The sequence below is a fragment of the Elgaria multicarinata genome, chromosome 4, assembly GCF_023053635.1.
Source record: "Elgaria multicarinata webbii isolate HBS135686 ecotype San Diego chromosome 4, rElgMul1.1.pri, whole genome shotgun sequence".
NCBI classification, from domain to species: Eukaryota; Metazoa; Chordata; class Lepidosauria; order Squamata; family Anguidae; genus Elgaria; species Elgaria multicarinata.
Window position 1 is genome coordinate 19026666 of NC_086174.1, and position 26301 is coordinate 19052966.

Sequence of the window (26301 nt, forward strand, 5' to 3'; positions counted from 1 at the left end):
AAGCCCTATCAAGAGAGACTGAAAGAACTGGGCATGTTTAGCCTGGAGAAGAGAAGATTGAGGGGAGACATGATAACACTCTTCAAATACTTAAAAGGTTGTCACACAGAGGAGGGCCAGGATCTCTTCTTGATCCTCCCAGAGTGCAGGACATGGAATAACGGGCTCAAGTTAAAGGAAGCCAGATTCCGGCTGGACATCAGGAAAAACTTCCCGACTGTTAGAGCAGTACGACAATGGAATCAGTTACCTAGGGAGGTTGTGGGCTCTTCCACACTAGAGGCCTTCAAGAGGCAGCTGGAAAGCCATCTGTCAGGGATGCTTTAGGGTGGATTCCTGCACTGAGCAGGAGGTTGGACTCGATGGCCTTTTAGGCCCCTTCCAACTCTACAATTCTACAATCTTCTATGATCTAACAGCCCCCAGTACTCTGCTCCCTTATAACCCTGGTGTGTGTGTGTGTGTGTGTGTTTGATTTTAAAAATCCCATTGCATTTTGAATGTTCATTTAATGTGTGTCTGCTTGAAGAAAAAATCGTTTCTGTCATTCTTGTGAATAACAATTTCTAAAGTATTTTCAAGACAGCTCTAATGGAGAGCTAATGCCTTGAAAGAAATTGGGATTTATACTGCTCGGATTAATCACTTTGTCTCCTACATGGGTTGGATTTTTCTGGCGCTGTTGGTCTCTTCCCCTCCTCCCCGTTCCCGCTTTGTGGCACTGTACTTTTGATGTGTCATTTTATAACCCCACCCACAGAACCATTTCAAGGTAAGGTGGTATTTCGGTGTCCAAAAGGGTGCTGTCCTCTCTTCTCTCCCCACCTCCTCCACCACCACCTTCCTCTTCACTCCTTCTCATCTTCTTCCCTCCACCCACCCAGCAGCCGCTGCTGCTGCTGCCACTAGTGAAGGCTGGTGGCTCTGATTTTGGTGGAGCTCTGGATCCATTCTAGGTTTCAGTCTGAACCAGCCAGAACTCTAAAGAAGCTATCCAAGTTTCTGAACCCACTTTTAATAGCTCCTTTAGAGTTCTGGCTGGGTCTGACTGAAACCCAGAATGGATTCATAGCCCCACTGAAATCAGAGCCACCAGACTCTACTGGCTTGCACTCACCTCCCTCCTACGCACCTCTTACCTCCTGGTAACAACAGTGCTTCCATATCTCTGCCTGCTTTCTCCACCTTCTCCTCTCTTTCCTTTTCTTGCTGTGCCAGGCATTCTCCATGCCACCCAGTTGACACCTGACTCCCCCTTAATGCGTGACTCACTGTGAGGGGACTTTCCTCACAGCGAGTGAGGCATTCTGGGTGAGGTGCCTCAGGAATCCTTAGGCCCTCAACACCCAGAATGCCTTGCTAGGAGGAGGAGCTGGAGAGCCACCATGACCATCACCACATGGGTGCTGCTGCTGCCAACTTCAAGGGGTTGTTTGGCACCCACAGAATTTGGTGGACAAGGTAGTTGTCTGGTTTGCTCACCCCTTGAGATGGCTCTGCTCTTCTACAGTTCAGACCATGTTGCTGGTTCCTTATCCTACAATTTTCTCAGCTGGAATGGCATCTGCTGATAGTCCGTCCTGTCTTGTGGTGGATAGCTGGATGCAGGAATATCAGAGGGGAATGATGGCTCAGACCGGGTCTTAAAATCTAAAACACACACATCAAATATGTCCCCCAGAAGTGGCTATTGATTTCTTTTAAGCCAAAAAAGAAGATGATGACAAGTACTTGAAACAAAGGATTCTATGAGCCTTTCTACACAAGGCGTTATTGTGCAGTCATGGTTGCTCATTCATGGTCACTTGCAGGTCCTTTACATGACATCGGCACCCTCCAGGGCCTTTCCCATTCTTTGCAACCATTATTGTGGGGTTCCCCCCAACCAAAGAGGGAAGTGTGGTATTATTTAGAAATGGCAGAATGAAAGTTTAATGTAATTGCAAAATTCTGCTATGCCACAGCACTGTCTAGTGGTTGTATAATGAAACATAGAGAAAGAAAACCCCCATAAAAAGGCATGTGTAAAGGAGCTGATCTTAATCCCGCAAAGAGTCTGGAAGCAGAAGCCTCTGTAAAAGTGAGGGATAAAAACCCCATGTAGAAATGCCCTATCTAGCCCTAGTTCAGTTGTTCAAATTACTCAGGCACTTATAGAGAGGAGGGACAAGCCCCTGGCTGTGGCATCTCCATTGCCATGCCATTTGATAAGTTGAAAAAACCGCATTCTTAATTGTGCAGGAAGCATAGATGAGTAAAAAAACACTTCCCATTGCAGATGTTTGCCTTCAGTCTGCAGAGTGTGATGAGGATGGTCGTGGGACATCAGAAGCTACCTTGTGCTGAGTTAGACCATTGACCCATCTAGCCCAGTATTGTCAACACTGACTGGCAGCTCTCCAGAGTTTCAGGTAGGAGTTTTTTCAGCCCTACCTGGAGATGCTAGGGATTAAACCTGTGACCTTCTGCATGCAAAGCAGGTGCTCTACCACTGAGCCATGGTCCCTCCCCTGATTTTGGCAGGTTTTTTTTTTTATTGTCATGCCCATGGGCAAAATCCAGCTCACCTGGCGTGGAAGGGAGAGCTCTTCATTCTCCTTCGTAATGTGGGTAATTTGAATGCCTGAATAAGGTTTATAAGTGTGTGGATATGTGGGTGTGGGTGTTTCCAGCAGACAGTAATCAAAGTCCCAAGACATCAATTTTTTAAAAAGCAATCTTCTTATTTTGTTGAAGAAGACATTTATGAGTCTGGAGAGCTACATTTGTTAGTCTCAGGAATGTCCTATAAGCATTTCTAAGCCCTGATTCCATAAAAAAGAAAAGAAAAACAAAATGGCACAGAGCAGTGGGAAAAAAATTTATTTAAAGTTTCTTGTTGGCTAGCAATTCAGCCTATTCGATGTAACCAGTTTTAAGGTAAAAGCACAGAGCCCAGCACCCGTTGTCTGTATTGGGAAACCAATACAGTTTCAGATGTCTAGGTCCCATGGTCTTGGGGCTTCGTTGCTGATCGGTAGACGGACATCCTACTTTATCATTATTAGTGTGTGTGTGTCTGTGGCCATAGCTAGACCTAAGGTTTATCCCTGGATTATCCAGGGGTCAAACCTGTTCATCTGTGTGTCCCCTGTGACACACAGGGGATCCAGTGCTCAGGCAGGGGCGAACCCTGGATGATCCCAGGATAAACCTTAAGTCTAGCTGTGGCCTCTGTGTGTGAAACAGCAGGCAGAGAAGAATTCAGCTCATGCTATCCCTACATCTCTTTGGTGCCTTAAATGACACCCCACACATTGCTTGAGATGTGATTGGTGCAGACCCATATCGAAAGAGATGCCTCATATGCTGTCTCAGGCCATTGGGGCCTTGGGAGTACCGAGGGTTGGCAGTGAAAGGAGAGTCCTTCACCTGTTTGGAAGTCAGCCTTCAAGATTAATCCCCTCCTAAATCTGAAATATTTTCATCTGAGCCCATCACAATACATCCCCAAGGCACAGTGGAAAGATATTTCAGTTCAAGTAGATCTCGAAGGTCTGGAAGCACTTGAGACTTAATATATAACTCGACAAATGGTCAGACCTCATCAAGAGCCAAATAGATACATGAGACCTGGACAGAATTCTTGCGAAGGATCAAAATAGACCTGTCATACAAAGGCCCGCAATGCAGCAATTTCAACCAAGGCACTCTGCTACGATGCTGATGATTATTTTCATTCATCTACATCTTCCCTTTAATATATTTATATCAAAAAGTTAGCATAGGGAACATTAAACTTGATGCTGCATTCTCTATGCCCATTGAACCCCAGTGAATTCAGTACAGAACTGCACTGTTACAAAACACTGCAAAATGGAATGGCAAAGAAATAGGGGTTTGCTTCACTAGCCTTCCTACCATGAGGGGTGTGTGAAGCCATTGCCTCAGGTGGCAGAGCAGGAGGAGTGGCAAATTGCATCCTCCCCCCAGACCCTCCCCCCGGAGGGTCCCACCACCAGCTACTCATAGCAGGAAAGTAGAGCCATCGGGGCTTTCTGGAGCGGCTGCCTGGCCCAACGGCACAACATTGGGTGCTCTAGAGAGCCAAAATGGCCCCACGCTCCTGCTGTGACAAGTGCGGCTGGCATGGCCAGGCCCAAATGCCCAGCTCTGAGAGGGTCTTTCCACAGAGCCAGGTATTATGAGAGGGGACTGTCCCTGGAGATCGCTTGTACCACAGGCAATCTCCAGGGTTACCCTGTCCCACAATGCCTGGCTCTGAGGAAGGACCCCCTCAGAGCTGGGCATTTGGGCCTTGGCTCTTTTTATGGCCGACAGGCACTTTGGAGACCAGCAGCAACAGATAAGAGGTGAGACAGATAAGAGATGGGAGATGCAGCGGTGGGGAGCTGTGGGGGTGGGGAGGCCTGCAAGGGGGAGACACACCTGGGGAGAGATGCAGTGTGCAGCAGGATGGGGAGGAGGCACAGCAGAGGCGCGCATTTGCTCTTCTGCCTCGGGCAGCAGGAGAGCTTGTACTGTCCCTCCTCCCTACCTTCACGGAAACTTTTTCACATCCATATATTTGTGGGTCTATTTTTTATCCAATGGGAGCCAAAGTACCTTACAATTAAAACACACAAAGACACAATTCTAATAGGGATATGTGCTTCTTTGTACTGTAGACATAGGAGCCTAAAATTGGAAGGTGCCTTAGAGGACATCGATTTCAACCCCCTGGTCAGTTCTGGATGCAGAACTGGTCGCTGGTGTTATAGCTGAGCATATTCTTTTGGGGGAGAAGTCAGAAGCATAGGCAGGTGGACTCCGGGGGCTGGCAGGTTCCACTGATCTGCAGACTCTCCCGAAACCCCCCAACCAACATGCTGTAGTATTCGGAACAGACTCCTCCAACCTGGCCATGTCTGGATGAATTCCACTACAACACTCACCATCCTAAGCCACCTTGAACTTCTTGGAAGAAAAGCAGGATAAAAATGTAAGCCAGTGTTGGACTGGGACTCAGGAGATTCAGGTTCTAGTCCTCCACTCTGCCATGAAGCTCACTGGGTGAGTTCAGGCCAGTCCCTGACTCTCAGCCTAACCCACCTCACAGGGTTGTTGTGGGGATAAAACAGAGAGGAGGAGGATTAGGTAAGCCACCTTGGGTTCTTTGGAAGAGGAAGGGGGAAGGGGGATGTAAAAGCAATCATAAAAAGTTAAAAATAATAAAAGCAATAAAATAAAGGTTGCTGAGAACTCTGGCCATGCTCTAGGGGGCACCGCCAGTTCACACTGGGCACAGCCCAGACGTGGCCTCGCTGTCACTCCTTTCCTCCATCAGTAGGAAAGGACAGGAACCTCTCGTGCAAGCACTGAGTCATTGCTGACTCTTGGAGGGACGCCAGCTTTCGCTGACGTTTTCTTGGCAGGCCTTATAGCGGGGTGGTTTGCCGTTGCCTTCCCCGGCCGTTATTACCTTTCCCCCAGCTAACTAGGTACTCATTTTACCGACCTCGGGAGGATGGAAGGCTGAGTCGACCCGAGCCGGCTGCCTGGAACCAGCTTCCGCTGGGATCGAACTCAGGCCGTGGGGAGAGTTTCAGCTGCAGAAACTGCTGCTTTTACCGCTCTGCGCCACACGAGGCTCATTCCTCCATCAGTAGTTGACAATAACTCGAGACTTGTTTATCCTCTGCTGAAATCCTTAGAAATTCATGTTTCCTTAAAGAAAGGAAAAACAAGTTGTGAGCAACTTGAAAACACACAAGCAGTATTGTGATGCGATCTCAAGGAACTGGAAGAATGCTGAGCTGGGTGTCTATTGGTCTGGATTTAACCAGCTCAATGGGGTATCTCCCCACCCCCACCCCGTACTGGCATTCTAGTTCTCCTATCCTTAACTTTGGGCCCCGATCAGTTTCACAATAGCAGAGGTCCACATTCTCTTGTATTCTGTCTTTCCTTTGTTGCTCCTTTCTACCCCCACTTTTTCCTAACAGCTAAAAAAAAAGTCACAGTTTCATTAAATATATATTTCTGGAAATGCTGGCCATTCATCAGGGTTCCTGGCTGCATCGTACTAATTTAACTGTGCGCCGTGGTGAAAAATTGTACACGCAGGAACATTTCTGGGCTTGGCAGGACAACGCTAATTTTTCAACCATCTCTTCATTATTTTTTCACACTGCCTGCAACGTGATGTTCCCGTTACCTCTCTGCAGAAATGCCGGCCTCCTCACGCACTCAAAGTTCTGATGGCCAAACCAGCATTGGAGAAATATCACAGCTTACACGGGAACAAAGCTGAATACCATTTGAACACAAGGGTGAGCGCTTTTGCAATGCACAGAGGCCATTTTAAAAGTTGCAAAACATGAATTTGTTGCAAGGGCTTGTTGGGAGAAGGAGGTGATCGACGTTGTTTTAATATTAAAAATGTATATTATAAAATTACTACTTCAAATGTATCTATAATTAAAGCACAGGGAACAGCTCCTAAGTTGGAAAAAGTGCCTTCCAGGTTCCAAATAAAGACCTGTTCAATTAATATTTTAGTTTCTCAATTAATTTTGGGTCATAGCCCTTCTTCAGGGAAAAATACTTCCATAATGTAATGTAAAGTAAATATATTGTTAAAGATGGTTGGAGACTACAGTTTCATAGGCTAATGGCTTGCTATTGGTTGATGTTTCATTAATAGGAGCCAATCAGGAGACCTTTTTTAAAAATGGAAATAATTTTTAAAACACTTTTGAAACTGCTTTAGGATTGAAGACTGGTATGTTCATAGCATCGCAGGGAACAGTTGTTTTCTATATTTATTTTTATTTATTAATTCAATGCTTATTAATTTATTGATTCAATGTATAAAAGTGTGTGTGTGTATATACATATAACCATTTATTAAAACAGTTTAAATAACCAATTAAAAGTGCATGGCAATAAACAATCCATATTTCAATAGTGCTTAAAGCAAGAGCAAGATATTGAAATGAATAAATAAATAAATAAATAAATAAATAAATAAATATAAAATGGGTAAATATGGGTGTTCACCTGGCACTGAAAAGGAATAAATAAAGTTGCCTGGTGAATTCCATTCAAGTTTTACTGCACTGAAATAAGAAGAACCATGCTGGATCACACCAAAAACTATTCCAGATGACCATTCTGTCCCCTCTATGGTTGACTAGTTGCTTATGGGAAGCCCCCAGCAACTGGTATAGTTGCTATGACTAGCCTTCTCCTCCATGTATTTGTCTTATCCCCTTTTAAAGCTGTCCATGTGGGTGGCCAACACTAGATATTGTGGTAGAGAATTCCATAGTTTAATCAGGTGCTGTGTGAAGAAGTACTTAAGGTTCAGGTAGGTGCATATGGAAGACGGTGATCTTTCAAGCCATCTGGGAAACCTTGACAAAGCAGAGGTGTAATGTGGCCAGATCATCCAGTCCCAGTTCTGAACTGAAGAGCTGAACTGCTTTTAAAGCCAGCCCCATATACAACACATTGCAATAGTCTAAACAGAAGGTTACCAGTCCAGAGCATGGATAATTGTGGACAGGAGATCTCCATCCAGGTAAGGCCACAGTTGATGCATCAGTGAAAGCTGATAAAAGGCACTTAGCGCCTCAAGTTGACAGTGCTGGATCAGTAAACACCTTGAAACAATGAATCTGGTCCTTTAGAGGTAGTGTGACCTCATCTTGAACAGGCTGAACACTGTTCACCCAGGTAAGTGACCCACTTGATTAATAGTACCTCCATCCTGTCTGGATTGAGTCTCGATTTGTTTACCCTTCATCTAATCCAATACTGCATCAACATTGGTTCAGGACAACCACAGCTTCACTTTGCATCTGATGAAAAAGAGAGATGGAGATGACCAGGGCCATCACTACCACTAGGCAGAGTAAAGCAGTCACCTCAGGCAGCAGATGCTGTGAGGTGGCACCAAGGTGTTGGAGAAGAGAGTTGTGTGCCTTCAAGTGTCCTATCCCATCACCAGTGTTGAAGAAAGATTTTACTGCCAGTCCAGTTGGCTTTTATACATAGAATGGGAGGTGGTACCACCTTGTTCATTGCATCAGGCAGTAAAATGTCTTAGGCCTGCCTTTGTGTGATCCACATACTGGTGATGCTTCAGGTAACATCTTGGGTGTTTCCCAGCAGCTTCAAGTAGATATGAAACAGCATGAGAGAAAGACTAGAACCATGAGGAAACCCAAATCATGAATGCCATGGAGTTCCTTCCAGTAATCCTCCAGCACTATCTTCTGGAAATGGCATCAAAGTAGGAATGGAACCATCACCCAGCAGTATCTCCCCCACAACCCTGACAGCCTACCCAAAAGGATACAATGATAATTTCTTGTTAAGAAATGGTATCAAACTCTGTCAAGAGGTCCAAGAGAATCAACAGGGCCACACTCACAGTATATTTCTCTTGACATTGGTCACGTCACAGGGCAACCAAGGCCATTTCTGTCCCAAAAATGGGCCTAAAACCCAGTTGAAGTGGATCTAGACAATCAGTTTCATCCAAGAGTGGAGTTGCTTGGCTATCACTCTCTCAATCATCTTGCATGGGAAATAAATGTTAGCACTTGTTCACTTCTTGCATCGAGTATTTTTCCATATAACAATAAATAACCCGATTACAGCTAGTCCCCAGTCATCCCTACTGGCAGGTAGGGATGTATGGATATTGTAAAATTGATTTCACCTGCATTTTGCACATTGCCAGGTGCCTTTCATTTCATCATCTACGGAATCAGTTTCCCCAATTTATGGGAATTTTGGGAGGATTTGTGATTTTTCACAGGTTCAAATTTGTGCAAATGGGAATTTGTGCAAATTCTCATTTCCACAAATTCAAACTTGTGAAAATTTGCAAATCTCTCCAAAATGTGCAAATGTACATTTTCATCCTTTAGCCTATGGGGGACATGAACATTTTCAGCTGGTTATTTTGTGTTATTTTATTCATTTTTATGACTAAATTTGTGTAAAATTCAGAAAGTAAAAACAAGACGTTCTACAAGTTCGTGAAACCCATGTGACCTGGGGAAAGCTGGCCTGCTCCAGAATTCATCAGTCAGATTCACAGAAAACTGAATTCATTTGATTCCATTGCAGATTTCACTGGCATCCTTACTGGCAGGTAGGGATGTGTGAATCAGAAAGAATCAAATTCATTGCAGTTCTCCAAATTCCAGCCTGAATCTTATTCTGACTTTAGTCCTTAGCAGATTGTGAGCTTCTTTCTTCTTCTTCTTCTTCTTCTTCTTCTTCTTCTTCTTCTTCTTCTTCTTCTTCTTCTTCTTCTTCTTCTCCTTCTTCTTCTTCTTCTATGTTCTCCTCCTCCTCCTCCTCCTCCTCCTCCTCCTCCTCCTCCTCGCACAATGTATGTGTGTATTTTCATTCACACTTTCCCAAATATTTGCATCTATTGTGTGCATTTTGGAAATGTACACATTCCTTTCCCATTGTTTAAAGCACATTTTCATGTGTTTTTCAAAAGCATGCCTTTTTTCATGCACAGTTTGGGTTCTGTGAATAATATTGCAAGCTCAAAAATATACAGACTTTGACCACAGACTACGTTTGGATTCCGTGCTTAGTTGTGGGAGAATGGGGACAAATACCGGTCAAAACCCAAACATACAACCCTACTGGCAAGGGTTTGAATCAGATTATGCTGCTCACAACCACAGTTTTACAGGCATAACTCACAACAAGGAGGAAGAGGACCCTCCAAGACAGCACTCACATGGCCGACTGGGCAAGATTCAGGCAAGTTGCCCACACTGCCCTTCTGGGACAAGGATTTAAGGGTCGCTGTTGCCGTCTTGAGCTTGTGGCCCTTGATATTGATTCAGCTTTATCCATAGGGACAGACTTTCAAACCCAGATTGACAGCAGGTTCGTGGACTCCAGTATTTCTCCATGGGTCCGTGAGAAGACTGACAACAACTCCAAGGAATGTGGATAACCTGCACTCTGCAAACATGATATTAAAATTCTTCGTGTCCTTAAAAGAAGTGCCCTTCTCAAAGCACACCATGATGCTTGCAGCCACCACAGGCTCTCCGCAGAGCACGGAGAAGAGTTATTCTTGTGACAGCGTTGATCTGTGACAGTTGGCATGACAATGTGACAGAGCACTGTGCCTTTCCCTCCCTGCCTTTCCCTATCCTTTCCAACCCTGTATTCTCCTGTACTCCTTGTGCATTTCAATGCTTATTCTTCTCATCATCGCCGTCCCTTTAAATAGCACTAGTAGCTTGTAAAGTCCACAGCTTTTATCACCTGGGCTGGTGAGACGTAGATATGAATTTGGCACACATAAAGCCCTGTGCGTGTGCCGCTGATTCTCCCAATCTTGACAAAAGTGCAAAGTATCACATAGGGAATTGTTCCTCCCTAAGTTGTGAACCGCCCAGAGAGCTTCGGCTACTGGGTGGTATAAAAATGTAATAAATAAATAAAAAAAAACATAAGAAGAACTCTGCTGGATCAGACCAAAGGCCTATCTAGTTCAGCATCATGGTTGTCTACAATGGCCAACCACAGGCCCACGGGAAGCCCATAAACAGGATATGAGGGCAGTACTCCACTGTTCCCCCATAGCTAGTATTTACGAGAAGCATGCTGCATATAGCCATCATGGTCAGTAGTCCTTGGTAGACTTAGAAACATAGGAAGCTGCCTAATATTGAGTCAACCCATTGGTCCATCTAGCTCAGTATTGTCCACACTCACTGGCAACAGCTCTCCATGGTTTCAGACCTGAGTTTTCCCCTGGGGACTTTCCTAGAGATGCTGAGGATTGAACCTGGGCCTTTTTGCATGCAAAGCATGTGATTTATCATTGAGCAACCCTCCTTCTCTCCTTGATGAATTTGTCTAATCTTCTCTTAAAACCATCTACTGTACCAGTCGCTGTTGTGCTCCTGCCCTGCTTGTGGGCTTCCCAGGGGCATCTGGTTGTCCACTGAGGGAGCATAATGCTGAACTAGACAGGCCATTAGTCTGATCCAGCAGGACTCTTATGTTCTTAGGAGATGTTTGGAGATCATCCCAGAGTGCAGGACAAGGAATAACGGGCTGAAGTTACACGAAGCCAGATTCCAGCTGGACATCAGGAAGAACTTCCTGACTGTTAGAGCAGTATGACAATGGAACCAGTTACCTAGGGAGGTTGTGGGCTCTCCCACACTAGAGGCATTCAAGAGGCAGCTGGACAACTATCTGCCAAGTATGCTTTAGGGTGGATTCCTGCATTGAGCAGGGGGTTGGACTTGATGGCATTATAGGCCCCTTCCAACTCTACTATTCCATGATTCTATGAATTGGAGAGAAGGAAACAGATGAGCAGGAGGATGAGAAAGGATAGTCACTTCTCTTCTTTGCATGGCACCACTTTCAGATCTTAGCTCCTCAGATGCCTGTCAGCCATTTCAGGAAGTGTGGAAGGAAGAAAGGGAAGCCGAAAGAGCTGGCAACTAGAAATACTGGACTTGTCTCTCAGAGCCACTTGCTGCCAAATTCTGTTTTATAGCAATGTTGGTCGTTTTGCTAAAGTTGGTTAGAAGTTTAGGGGACGTGAGCCCACCACTGTCCATGCAGTGGAACTGCTGACTACTTAGTATGCACCTTCGCCTCTTCCTATTAGCATAATTAGATTGCTGGCTGCAATAATTGCCAGAGATCAGGTAGCGAAAGGGAGGAGAACAATTTATTTTTTTCAAAGACATATGTCAGCCAGGCTGCTAAGACAAATGCAGCTGTCGAGCAAAATGCCAGGTAGTTATTTCCCCCTGATACACAAGATTGCCATGTTTTTAATTTCATTTCATTTTTGTTTTGTTTTGTTCTCACAACTGTGATCTGTGCATCAGTAAATACCATGGTGTCAAAAGTGTGTGAGAGTATGTGTGTGTGCCTTTTTGATTTGTTAGTGTAATATTGGAGGGACGGGACCACAAGCTACCAACACTCGCTAAGCAGAAGGAGAAAGGAACATAAGAAGAGTCTGCTCTGAATCAGACCAAGGGCACATTTTATCCAGGACTCAAGGTCAAACTCCATGTTATACTGGAGGTCATAATTTTCTTCTTGTGAAATAGCAGGAAGAGCAGCACCTTCACTTGGATCAATGCCATGGCATGGGGAGGTTGGGGGTCTAACATGTTCCCTGGCACAATGGCCCCTGTCCAGGTCATGTTTCCAGACCACCCTGAGCTGCCATTGGCTATCAACGTGCACCCCCATTTCCAAGGGATGAGAAGTTTCAGGAGTTCGAGCACTTACTCAGGATTCAGTTTCCTTCAAAGGACATCACTGGAGATTTATGGGCTTACTGTGATATGAGATTTATTTACACACACATATATAGGCTGAGCATAAAATGGGGGGAGGATCACAGATTTAGAAGAGATTGCTGTTCCCCATCAGATGTTTAGGGGACCCATACTGCCATAAGATATCCCAAAGAGAGTAAAGTCAACTCGCTGACTCCTTTCAGACCCAGTTCCAGCCCAAACTGACTTCCTGCTGCACAGAGAGACCTCACTGCCCTCCTCCCCTTGCCTGGTGGAGTGAAGAAAGATGAATCATTTCTGTCCATCGCTGTCCTACGACTTCTTGGGCCATCCTAGCTCCCATTGAAACATATCAGCAGAATATGATTGGCCATCAACTGTCTTTTAAGAGGCATTGCATCAAGGCACCCACGTTCAGGCTCGGTGTCAACGATGGGCACCTACCAAGGGCCTATGTCCCAGCAGGTGTCCACTGACAATAGATCCATGGATTTGCTCCTGCTCTTCAAACCTGCAACCTGATAGTTTACCTGCTTCTCACTCTGCCCCAGACAGTGGTGGGGGTGATGAGGAGGAGATGGCACTGCCTGCTTGCTCACTCACTCTCAGACTGTCAAGCAAGCAAGAGGAACCAATGATGAGAAAGAGGAGGAAGAGGAGGATCAATAGCAGCTGGTGACAACAGAGATGTGACGGTAGATTCACTGAGGGAGGGGGGACTATTGAGAGTATCTTTCCCTCAAAAACCTGGAGCCAGCATGCTCTACACTGCTAGCTGTGCTCGTAGAAATCTTAAGAGTCAAGGACTGCATAGCGGGAAGAGATTTTGTAGACCTCTAACCTAAGTTATCTTCTTCCTCTGAATGAAAAAGCACTGTGTTAGCCTTCATCACCATTCCTACTCCTGCAAACACTAGCTGAGCACCGGAGTTATATTATATTGTACAGTCCTAAATATCCTAATTATTCAATCCTAAATATGATGTGCATTGTAGAATTTCAATTCCGGGGAACTAATACTTTACTAAAAAAAACTGCCAGTCCTGATGCTTATAGTGATATTTGCTTAAGGGCATGGAGCCTGCTTGCTTGCTTGCTTATTATATTTGTATCCCCTGTCTTTTCCTCTTGCAAGGAACCAAGGGCCAGATCTACACCAAGCAGGATAAAACACTTTGGAAACGTTTTGAAAACTGTATAGGGAGTGTGTCCTGGGCCCCAACTGTTGTCAAAACAATTATAAACCATTTTAAAGCAGTAGTGTAAATCCTGCCCAGGTGTCTTACATTATCCTCTTCCTCTCCATTTTATCCTCACCACAAGCCTGTGAGGCAGGTTAGGCTGAGAGGCAGGGGCTGGCCCCAAATCACCCAGTGAGCTTCATGGCCAAGGGGGGGGGGGACTAGAACTCATATCTTCTGTGTCCCAGTCCAATGCTCTCACCACCACACCACACTGGCTCTTATCAGCCGCAGCAGCGCCTCAACACATTTTTAAGATTGCTCTGGAAGTCACTTCATATTACACAGACCCATGTAGAAGGCTGTGCTTAATTTTTTCTCCACCTGCTCCACTTCTCCTCAAAATGCTCCCCTCAATTTACCTGCCCCACTTTACCCCATTTTTTGTTACCAAGTCCATGTCTAGAGAATTAACTATTGATTGATTGATTGATTGATTAGGGTTACCATATGAAAAGGAGGACAGGGCTCCTGTATCTTTAACAGTTGTATTGAAAAGGAAATTTCAGCAGGTGTCATTTGTATATATGGGGAACCTGGGGAAATTTCCTCTTCATCACAACAGTTAAAGCTGCAAGTGCCCTGCCCTCTTTTGTATGTGGCCATTCTAGTATAGCTCCTGCAGCTTTAACTGTGATGATGAAGAGGGAATTTCACGAGGTTCTCCATATATACAAATGACGCCTGCTGAAATTTCCTTTTCTATGCAACTATTAAAGATACAGGAGCCCTGTTCTCCTTTTCATATGGTCACCCTAGATTTATTGCATTTCTATACCACCCACTAGCCAAAGCTCTCTGGCCAGTTCACAAAAATCAAAACCATAAGTACAATTTAAAGTATAAAATTGAAACCACAATGTAAAAGCACAATATAAATGTAAAATATAAAAGTACAACCAGAATAAAATCGAACAGCAATGCAGAGATTTATACAGATTCAAAATACAGATTTAAAACAGGGAAGTTAAAAGGCTAAGATGATAAAGTGGGGAAATACTTGGAAAATAAAAAGGTCTTCACCTGGCGTCTAAAGGAGTACAATGTAGGTGCCAGGCAAACCTCTCCAGAGTGCTCATTCCACAGCCAGGATGCCACAGCAGAGAAGGCCCTCCTCCTGGTAGCCACCTGCCTCACTTCCTATCTAGAACTCCAATGGAGGGTAAGCCATTGGTCTTGTGTTGCATGCATTTGTGCATAATGTCTAGCTTTCTGACCTTTAGGGCCAATTATAACTCACAAAGGTTCAGCATACAAGACAGTAGTATATTCTGAAACCCCAGACTGATGCAAGGACTGTGAAGGGGTGTACTGTATAATAAGTCCCAATCGGAAGAAAAATCCATACTATTCTCCAATGACTCAAACAGGGGTAGGAAACTGTTTTCCTTTAAAAGTGAAATGGAGGGAAAATAATAATTCTGCGCTGCATTGAACACACAATAAAGCTGCAGTTTAGTGGAGGAGAGGTCAGCTGAGGGTGTCCAGCTCATATAACGAAAGGGGAAACTAATGAATGTTGTGTTTGGTGATGAAATTTTAATGCCTTGTTGGCGTCTGGCCCACTGAAAGTTATCAGGGAGGACACCCTGGCCTTCCTCCATATCCCTGCCTCATTGTCTTGACAGAAACTAAATGAGACTCTTTTTAAATGAGGGACCATTGGGAAATTACAGATCCCCCCCTCCTGTAGTATAGTCACAGACAAATCCCCCCTCCTCCTGTGGATCAGCTCATGGTGTGGATGGGTGAGATGAGTTACCGCTTCTTGCTTCATCTGACTAGCTTGTTTCCTAAACTTGAATGGCTGTACCTGAGAGTGTCTGTACATTAGGGAGAAATCGCGCTGCCTTACTAGGGCTGCTGCTTTGCACGATTGTGATGGGTTCCATTACACAGGTGGATGGCGTGACCATGTGGTTTGAATTGCCGACCATGTGGTTTGTAATTGAAAACTTCCCTTCTTTTGGTGCTCATAGCCTTGAAGAATTAGGATATCAGTGGGTGGGGGGGTGTTAGAACAGGATAACGAGGAAGGCATAGGAGACGTGCAGGAGGTTGACGACGTTATCTAAAGGACCTGCAAACCTCTGTGAGTGGCTGATCATGAATATGCCATATATCACTGGTGTAGAGACGCTCAGAGATTCACCAGATCGAGGGCAAATGTGCAGGTGTGATGGAGCTTTCAGTGATAGAATTTCAAATCTTTACCAAGTGTTTTGGGCTTCAAGAATTGAAACTTCTCCCAAGCCTGTCTGCACAAAAATGTTGTCAAAGAATACATTTTATATTGCTCAAACAGTCTAAGGCAGTGGTTCTCAACCGTCCTAATGCCGCGACCCTTTAATACAGTTCCTCATGTTGTGGTGACCCCCAACCATAAAATTATTTTCATTGCTACTTCATAACTGTAATTTTGCTACTGTTATGTACACTGATTACCCATTTTTATCCAGGCTCTATCAAATTGTCAATCCTATGGCCCCTGAGAGGGTGTTCCAGGGGCTACAGGAAATATCATATCGTCTTCCTCCAAATCACAGAGGAGTCCTCAGAGTAAGGCATCAGCTTGGGTGGCAACGATCACCTCAGCAGGGTGCAGCAAGGGCCCTCCTGGAGCTAGGGGGGGGCTGCAACTACAACCCCCTGATCTGCTGTCTGAGGTGAGGATTCACCTTGCCTCATGTGAGGGCCGGCCCTATGGAAGGATTGCATTTAGCAATGTGCAAGCATGCATAATTTCCTGAAGCTACCAAGTGTCTGATGGCCCTGATAGGCTTAGACTGGCCCTTATAGGCCATTCTTCTGGACTTTTCCAGAAGACATTGTTGAAAACATATTGCAACCAAGGTTTTTTCTCTCTCTCTGCACACATCCTCTGGCTCCAAAAAGGTCTTGAATGAGCCAGGTTTCTGCCAAAGTTGGCTTCATTTTCTGTAAAACAACAACATCAAAGGTCCCACTAGGGAAAGTGCAAACTAATCGCCCCCCTATTATTATTATTTTTAAAAACTCCCTAAAAACACTGAGTGCTAATTAATTTGAAAAGTAATACAAGAAAATACATCCTGACATTTCATAAGAGGCAAGCAGAAACACAGTGCCATATTCTGTCTCCTGCAGAGGATTTATGAAGGGTGTACAAGATGAATATACAGCATTTTTTTAACAAACAAAAAAAGAGGGGGGGGACTCATGGCCAGCATTTCAAGCTTTCAGCTCCTCAACTCTGTCAGATGTCCAACAGAAATTATCTCCCAGCTCTATCAGAATTGGGGAATCTGCTGGTAGCTATCATTCATTCATTCATTCATTCATTCTGGGAGCAATCCTGTGCAGTGGAGACTGGTGGCTCCTATGTCAGTGGGGTTGTGAATCCGCTCCAGGTTTGAGATAGAATTCTAAAAGAGCTATTCAAGGTGTTCACCCAAAGCCACAAAATGGGTCCAGCATCTTGGGTAGCTCCTTTAAAGTTCTGACTAGTTCTGACTGAAACCCAGAGCGGATTCACTGCCCCATTGATATCGGAGCCAGAAATAAACAGAAATAAGTCTTACAAGTCCCAGCATCCCACAGCCAGCCATGTAGGACTTATTGCTGTCTAAATATGCATAGGATTCTGCCTCCGTTCATTCATTTTCTCCTCCCACTTCTCCATAGAATGCTTATGCAAATATAAAGTGAAAATAAAAATAACACAATCCAATAGAACACATTAAAAAACAAAGACCTAAAACAACAGAAAACACTGAATGCGGACAAAACACATCAAGACAACGCCGGTAAAATAAACCCTGGCAGCATTAAAGACCTTAAAATGCGCAGTTAAAAGCCTGAAGATGGCTTCAGCAGGATCCGAAAGTATATATGCACTGAAGCCAGGAGCACAGTTGTAGAGATGATGTGCCAGTTCCTTGACCTCTTTGTAAGAATAAGAAAAATAAGATGGGCTCCTTCACAGCCGCTTATTGTTCAAGTGATGTCCACCTTTACAAATCTACCAGCTGAATCAGTTTGTGCATGGAGAAGACTAAAAAAGGCAATCAGCAATGAAATAAAACATTACAAGCTTTCAGTCCCGCTTAGGATCTTAAACATTTCTTTCTTCCTCGGGCTGCAAATGAAGCTATAAGGCTAGCTACGTATACTCCCACATTTATTTATTGTTTAGTTTATATCCTGCCCTTCCTCCTGACCCTCTTGAGAGGAACTCAAGGTAGCTGACATGGTCCTCCTCCTCCTCTCTATTTTAGCCTCGCGACAACCCTGTGAGGTAGGTTAGACTGAGAGTCAATGACTGGCCAAAGTCATCTAGTGAGCTTTGTGACCGAGCAGTGACTAGGGCCGTAGCTAGACCTAAGGTTTATCCCAGGATTGTCCTGGGGTCAAACTGTTCATCTAAGTGCCACACAGGGCATCCAGCACACAGGCAGGGACGAACCCGGGATGATCCTGGGATAAACCTTAGGTCTAGCTACGGCCTAGGACCCAAATCTCCTGAGACCCAGTCCAACACTCTAACCACTACACTACACTGGCTCTTGCATCATGCAAACATGCATACATACATCCAGGTGAACGCAACATCCATGCACAGGCACATCCATGCACACATCCAGGTGAGTTCACACATACAAGTGTGTATCATTAGAGGCGACTTTGTCTCATCCTCTTCCAGTTCAGTTCCTGGGCTATACCAATTGGATATATTGGAGGCAATAAATGATTACAGCTTCCTAAGGGTGAATTCACACCTGCATGCTTATCTTGTGGGAAGCAGCTATCCAATGGGACACCTAGAGCTTTCCTGTTGCCTCACATCATCTCAAATGTAATCATTTATGCACGTTTAAGTGCAGTCACAGAATGATGTAATATTATGTGCATCTATTTGTAATTTTTTTTTATTTTGCCTTACCAAGGGTGATGCTACACTTGTAACTTAACATGCCCCATTCACATTTTTCTTGCTGATTTCATTTGGTAACTATTTTGTTTGAATGTGCCCTCATTCGGCCATGGCTAGATTGGGGAAAATGCTGAGAAGATTGCTGGCCTTCATATACAAGCAATACCAGTTTTCGCCACATGAGGAGGGAATGCAAAATGATAAATTATTTGCCACACTAAACCAAATTATAAAAACCATGCCTGTGTCTTTAAAACGTCAAAATGTAACATCAGAATCAGGTGTTAGCTGCAGTCATCACATACACACAATTAAAGTCCATATGATTCCTGCTCTGTGTGAATACAATGTTCATCTTCATCATTTCACTTTGATATAACCCAAATCTCTATTTCAAGTTCCTGATTGCTTGTAATCCAAGAGAGAGACATTGTGGATGTGCATTCATTTCCCTTGTAATCACCTATTCATTTCCTATATTGTTTAATCTGGCAATGAAGCTGCAAGAGAAATATTAAGGCAAGCAGATGGTACAGGGCTCTGATTAAGAAACAAGGCATTATTATGTATGAATTCATCCACCATCAGGTACGCCACGGTTGAAGATTATATGCTGAGCGCTTCTTCTTCCAGAGTGGTGTTTCCTTTACATTCAGTGCTGCTATAAGGATATGGAATGCTGTTGAACATCACCTGACATTATATAGATGGGCTGTGGGAAATGAGTAATTTTAGTAAAAGTATTTTTGTTTCCTCCTCCTCCCTTTCATGACAACAACACTGTGAGATAGGACAGTGACAGACCCACTTCATGGCTGAGCAGGGTCTAGAATCCTAGTCCAACACTCTAACCACTACACTACACTGGCTCTTCATTTTAATGAAGTTTTGTTGATTCCTTCCCGCCCCGCCCCCCCCCCCCCCCGACAACTGTTGGATTCCAAAAAATCCAAGGTCAAGATAGTTTCTACCTATATAAGATCCTGTCTTTTGTTGGAAGATTAAGGTTGTAACTCTTGGCTTCAGCCAAGTGTCAGCAAGGTTCAGCAAAGGCTAATGGCTGCATGGTTTCTAGAAAAGGTAAGTCTGCAGTCCCTGCAAATTTGAAAGGCATTTAGCAAGGGCAGATCTACACTTACAGATTATATCAATTTTATACAGCTTTCACAGTCTGGGTGCAAAACCTGGAACAGAAAAAGCTCAAGAGATTTCTTAGGAGCTTTCTACACAAGGCATTTATCATGCACTCCTCATTCCCTATTCATGGTTGTTTACAGGTTCTTTAAATGATGTCATGACCATCCAGGTTTGTTTATTTGACTAACCAGCACATTCCGTGAGTTTTTTAAAGCAGGGAAAATGCAGCATTTAATTGTGAAAGTGAAAGAAAGTGTGATTTCCTCATGTGTATTTGCATTATTCCACTATATCATAGTGCCACCTAGAGATTATGTAGCAGAAATGCAGGAAAGGAAATGCTCAGCATGTAGTGCTTGGATCTTAGTTCTGTGCTGAAACCAAAAGTAGATACAGCCGATTCACAGCCTCATATAGAAATGTTCTTAGAGGTCACTAGCAGTCCTTCCCCATCTGAACTATAGTTCCCAGGAATCACTGGGGAGAAGGGAATCACTATTACATTGGTTTACATTTGTGGTGTAGGTACACAGCATGCTTAGAGGAGAAGTATTCAGTTCAAACCACGTGGTCCCCACTCCATCCATATAATCCAGCCCATGACAATCGCACCAAAAAGCAGGAAGCACAAATAACCCAGGTAAGCAACATGATTTCCCCTTAGTGTAAAGATGCCCTAAGTCTTAGAAGTAGCATATTAACCTTTCAGAACAGGGAAAATGCACACACACAAGCTGGAAAACCAGCAAACAATTGGCAACCAGAGGAAAGGGGGTGGGACCAGAAAGGGTTGTGGCAATCTGGAAAATCCCAGAGGGGTGGATTGGAAGCCCAGGTAGCCTGGTTTGGGCCAGTGGTCCTGAATTTTGGCATTAAAATCTAACTGCATTGTGTGGATTTTTTTAATTAAATGTAGGAGAACATTAAAGAAATAATTTGTCACCTGCATTCTGAAGTGGTGCTGTTCTAGGAAACCATACCCACCTGATTCTGCCATCTTGTGGCTCAGCACTTAGGGTGGCCCTTGGACATACATTGATTTATCAGACCGTGACTGTGGGCTGGGGGGTGGGGCGTGGGGTAGTTTTGTTTGACTGAGAGATGGTTTACACATTCATGTTCATCACTTGGTGACTGCAGCATCAAGAGATGAATTGCATGAGTGAAATATTCAACATGGATACAACACCTACAAGCAGAGCCTTCGTATAGTATGAATGCGATGCTTTTTTAACAGAGTCAGTTCACAGAGTTAGGATAGTTCAGAGCCATAGGAAAGTTCAGATTCTGAGATCTGAAGTTGGAGGTAGCGGTCTGAATTTGGAGGGGAGAATCCATGCTCTGACCCCCTCCCCCTCATAGCCAACACAGAAAAAACCATGCCGGCTGCTCTCTGAAGTCAGGGAGTCGACCTTCGAGGATGAGGAAAGCGGGCATTTCTATGGGAGGGGAGGAGATTGGAGAGGCCAGGATCCGAGCTATCCAGAGGCCTCTCCAGCCTCCGTCCTTCCCCCTTCAAAATGCCCAAGCTAGTCAGGAAAAAAGCCCATCTAGCGAATATACACAGCAGGAGGACGGGAAGGTGAAGATAGCCTCCACGACGCCTCTCACACTGCATTAGATGTTTGTAATCTTCTGGGTTCAGAGACTTACAATCAACCAGGGCAGAAACAATAGGATTGCAGCCTTTGCAGCCAATAATCAAATGTATAATAATCAGTGCAGCAAAATTAACTGAGGTGCATGTACTTGTGAACGAGTCATAACAGATTAGTTGTTTGTCACAATCAAAAGGAAGACCATGAGCGGCTTTGCAACAGATTTTTGTCTCCCTGCAGGAGACACTCTCCAGTCGGCTCAATTGTTATTCCTAGCAGGTATATGCTCTGCCTTTAGATTTGTTGTGTATTGTACTTATGCCAATTTTTTTTTTTTACTTGCACATAAAACTAAAGTACCTTCAGGAGCCATCCAATAATGGCAGCATTTCAAAAGAAGATTTAATTGCAAGTTTCAATCTGCTTGTGATATTCATGAAACTTTTTTTTTAAATTATATATTAAAGGTGCAGTATAATCAAATGGCATACGATGTGCCAAGCACATTGAGACCAGACCCTCCTCAGCTTCCAAAAATAGATTTCATTTGAAAAGCCCAGTCTGACTAGTAAGCCAATAAAGAAATACATTACAACAAGAGAAGATGAGAGAGTTTAGAAACGAGCAACAATACAAAAACTTTATTTATTTTTTGGACATCAAAGGACATACAAGACAACACAACAGGAATTGCTACCACACTCTACATTTCCAACACACACAAAAGATATATCATAACATGTGCTTTTGTTTCCCTGAGTGCCTATTTCTGAGAACTTGCTTAGACTCTTCTCAATATAAAGGGCTGAAAAATATTGCTGTAAGCATCCTCTATGGACATGAGAGATTATATCTTTTCCCGGAGTTTTCCATAGCAGATAGGTAAGGGGCTTTAATGATGAGATAGAAGATGCTTGCTCAAATGTGCATTGGTGATATTGGGTGGCTGGCGGCAACTAGCTATTAAGGTGCAAGGAGGGAAAGCATCCAGGTTGAACACAAAAAGATAGGAAGACATTTTTCTCCTTCTCCCATAATACTAGAACCCCATGGGGTCATCCCATGAAGCTGATTGGTGGGAGATTCAGGACAGATAAAAGGAAGGACTTCTTCACACACCATATAGTTAAACTATGGAATTCAATACCACAAGATGTAGGGATGGCTAATGTGGATGGCTTTAAAAGGGGGTTGGATAAATTTCTGGAGGAGAAGGCTATCAATGGCTACTAGCCCTGATGGTTGTGTGCTACCTCCAGCATCCGAGGCAGTAAGCCTATATGCACCAGTTGCTGGGGAACATGGGAGGGATAGTGCTGTTGCACCATGTCCTGCTTTGTCGGTCCCTGATTGACAGCTGCTCGGCCACTGTGTGAACAGAGTGCTGGACTAGATGGACCCTTGGTCTGATCCAGCATAGCTCTTTTTATGTTCTTATGAGGCTGTAAACAAATTCATGAATGAAAAGCCCAAGATGAAAATGATGACAAGTTGGTCTTTTCTTCAATAAAGTCGTTTACAGCATCCTGAGATTATGCTCCCTTTTTGTGGGCAACTAGCTACCGTATTTCTTCGATTGTAAGACGCCATCGATTGTAAGACGCACACTAATTTCAGTACCACCAACAGAAAAAAAGCTTTGATTCTAAGAAATAAGAAATGCACCCACGATTCTAAGACGCACCCTGGTTTTAGAGATGTTTATATGGGGAAAAAAGTGTGACTTCGAATCGAAGAAATATGGTATTATACACTTCCTATATTCTGGGGTGGGTGATGGGCGGGAGAGAAACAGTTTGATAGGTAGCCAGCGAAGGAAAGAAAACTTGGGAGATTTAATGGGGCTGCCATGAGAATGTTATTTGCTTTTGGGGAAACCAATACAGTTTGTCTGGGTGCTTCCCAGCTAGGAAGGAAGGAAGGAAGGCCGGCCAAATAAGTTGTTGCATAAATATTAAGGAGATAAGAACATAAGAAGAGCCATGCTGGATCGGACCAAGGGTCCATCTACTCCAGCACTCTGTTCACACAGTGGTCAACCAGGGAACCACAAGCAGGACATAGTGCAATAGCCCTCTCCCACCCATGTTCCCCAGCAACTAGTGTATACAGGCTTACCGCCTCTGACACTTGAGGTTGAACTTAGCCTTCAGGACTAGTAGCCATTGAGAGCCTTAAAAGAGGCAGGAAGAAAGGAATGTTCGTATTTCACATTTAGTTGCTATGTTGCTTTCAGCAGGAATCCGAAGTTTTGGTAAGATGAGAATTATCCAAATCCTTAATCGCCATCTTGTCTGTACAGTTCTTTGCCTGAGCAAATAGCATTACCAGGTTTTTGCGCTCCTTCTTCTTTTCTTTAACAGAAGTCATCCTTCGACCCCTGTCAAAATGATCCATTGAGAGAGGCGGCATCTGTGTTTCCTCCTCGTCCTCCTCATCTAAGAACAAGCAGGAGAGGTGAGAGCCAAAGGAGATCTCCAGCAGTGCTTGCCCAGGTCTACCATCTGGTTCCTGTGGCTCTGATTCAACAGAGCACAGGTGGAGAAGCTGGGCCTTTACAGGTTCAGCACTTTGTAAAAATAAAACTGGAGCCAAGCCCACTGTTCTCAGGGAAGGGTGTGGGTGGTGGATTACGCTGAATAGGGTGGCAATTTAAGCATCACCAAAAAAAGAGGCCAAAGGAGGTCAGAGATTTCCATTAAATTTGCATATGGAGATTTTCTTTTTAGAGAGAGATGCAAATTTAGAAACAACTACAATAATTTAAGTAGAAATACTATTAGATTGTAAGCCTATGCGGCAGGGTCTTGCTATTTACTGTGTTATCTGTACAGCACCATGTACATCGATGGTGCTATATAAATAAATAATAATAATAATAATAACAGTGCATCTCAACCATAGTGAGGATGACTCTGGCAGGATTTAAACTAACAGTACTGAACTGCAATGAAAACTGTTGGGGTCAAAGAGGGGAAATTGCACTTCCTTACTGTCACTTCTCCGTTCCTCTTTCCCCTCTTTCTGCCCGGACGGGAAAGAAGAAGTAAACAAAGACCACATGGCCCATTCAGGGGCCGTTTTCATCTCACCGCTTTTCTGACACACAGCAGGAGATCGCGGCATATTCCGTGTGTGTTTTTTTAAAGTCACATTAAATGGGGGTCAATTTTGTGACAGAAAAACGGGCGGAAAGAGCTGGAGGCAGACATCATCGTCTAAAGGATGCCCGCACATCCGTACGTGGGCAGTAGCGAGCGTGCGATAAAACTCTCGTCTGATGAACCTCAATGTCATATTCCATGTACCGTTTTCAAGCCACTGTCGTAGTGTTATATCTTGCTTAGTGTAGATCCTGACCTGGCGACCTGGGTGGACTCTCAGTCGGCTGTCTAGGATGTTACTTGCTGATAGGCAACTTCAAGGGGCTATCCTGCTCCCCTTTCTTATCTTTAAACTGGACTTGGACTGGACAGCCCATCAAATAGAGGGCACCTTCAGAAAGAGGACTGTCTTTTGTAAAGTAGCATGTATGGCCAACCTGACACTGAATCAAGCCCCTTCCCCTACAAAAAATGTCTGGTTCCCAGGATTTGGGCTTTAAAAAAAACTACACACAGTCCCACAGTTGGGGAATTGCATAAGCAGCATCCATTTGTTTGCGAGATTCAATTCCCTATCCCGCCAAGGATAGCCTGTTTCAGCTACGGTTTAGCGTTACATGTGAATACAGCCAATGGGGCTAACCCACACTCAGTGTCTGAGTGCGGGTTCTTGTTGAGCCATTGGTTAGTGTGTTGTCTGAATCTGGGACATTTTCCACAGGGTGGCTTGTAAACTACCCTGAACAACCTAACAACAAACCATGGATTCTCAAGGGAGCTTGTTCGAGAAAAATAACCCACACTGCATGAGTTAACCAGTCACCTTGCGGAAAATGTTCTGAGCTCAGACAACAACACGCTAACCCACAGTTCAACAAACAACCCAAAGTTCAACAAACACAACAACATGTTGTGCGAACCCAGCCAATGTTGTATGGTAAATCTATATTGGTTTTGTCCCTCTTTCGTTGCCGTGGCTTTCCCTCTAAGAATCATGGGAATTGTAGTGTATTCAGGGCATTAGAACAGAGTCCCTTAGACCTTCATTCACAGAAATAAGTGTCAATATCCCAATGCCGCCCCCTTAATATGTTTTGGCCTGAAATTCTAATTTGCAACATCCTGGAAGCATACTTGACATGACAAATTGTCCTATTTAATGACTGCAGTACGTGAAATGCAAACTGCTTGGGGGAGGAAAACTATTTTACTACTTTGGTAAAACATTTGCTCCAGGGTTTTACTAGTACTTCCTATGGGTTCCATATTTGGCTAGGACCTGGCTCCTGATTCTTTACCCCATCTCTACTTGCATTTAAAATGCATGAATGGTGCTTGGGATGCCCAAGATTTATTCCACTGCAGCCAGGTCCTGTAATTTAGGGTCACAGTATGAAAAGGCGGACAGGGCTCCTCTATCTTTAAGAGTTGTACTGAAAGGGGAATTTCAGCAGGTGCCATCTGTATTCATTTCACCTAATGAAATTCCCCTCTTCATCACAGCAGTTAAAGCTGCAGGAGCCCTGTCCTCTTTTGTATCTGGTCAAGCGGGCAGGGCTCTTGCAGCTTTAACTGTTGTGATGGAGAAGGGAATTCCACCAGGTGCTGCATGTATACAAATGACACCTGCTGAAATTCCCCTTTCAATAGAACTGCTAAAGATACAGGAGTCCTGTCCTCCTTCCTATATGGTCACCCTATCATCCTTTAACTTCTCTATGATAACAATAATCTTCCCAACCCCTGGATGCTTGGAAAGCAAAGTGGGTTTTTTTGTGTGTGTTTTTGTTTTTGTAAACTGATCCATCAGCTCTTACTAAACATTCTGCCCAGTCAGTTTCTCTCTCTTCATAATACATCCCTTTAATTAAAAATTTCCATTGGAAAATGACCTTCCAAATGAATCATTTTGCTCCTGGGGCTCATTATACTGGGCTGGAATGGCAGAGAATTTACATTTGTGATCACTCATAGTATGAACAGAGAGACTGAAGGCGG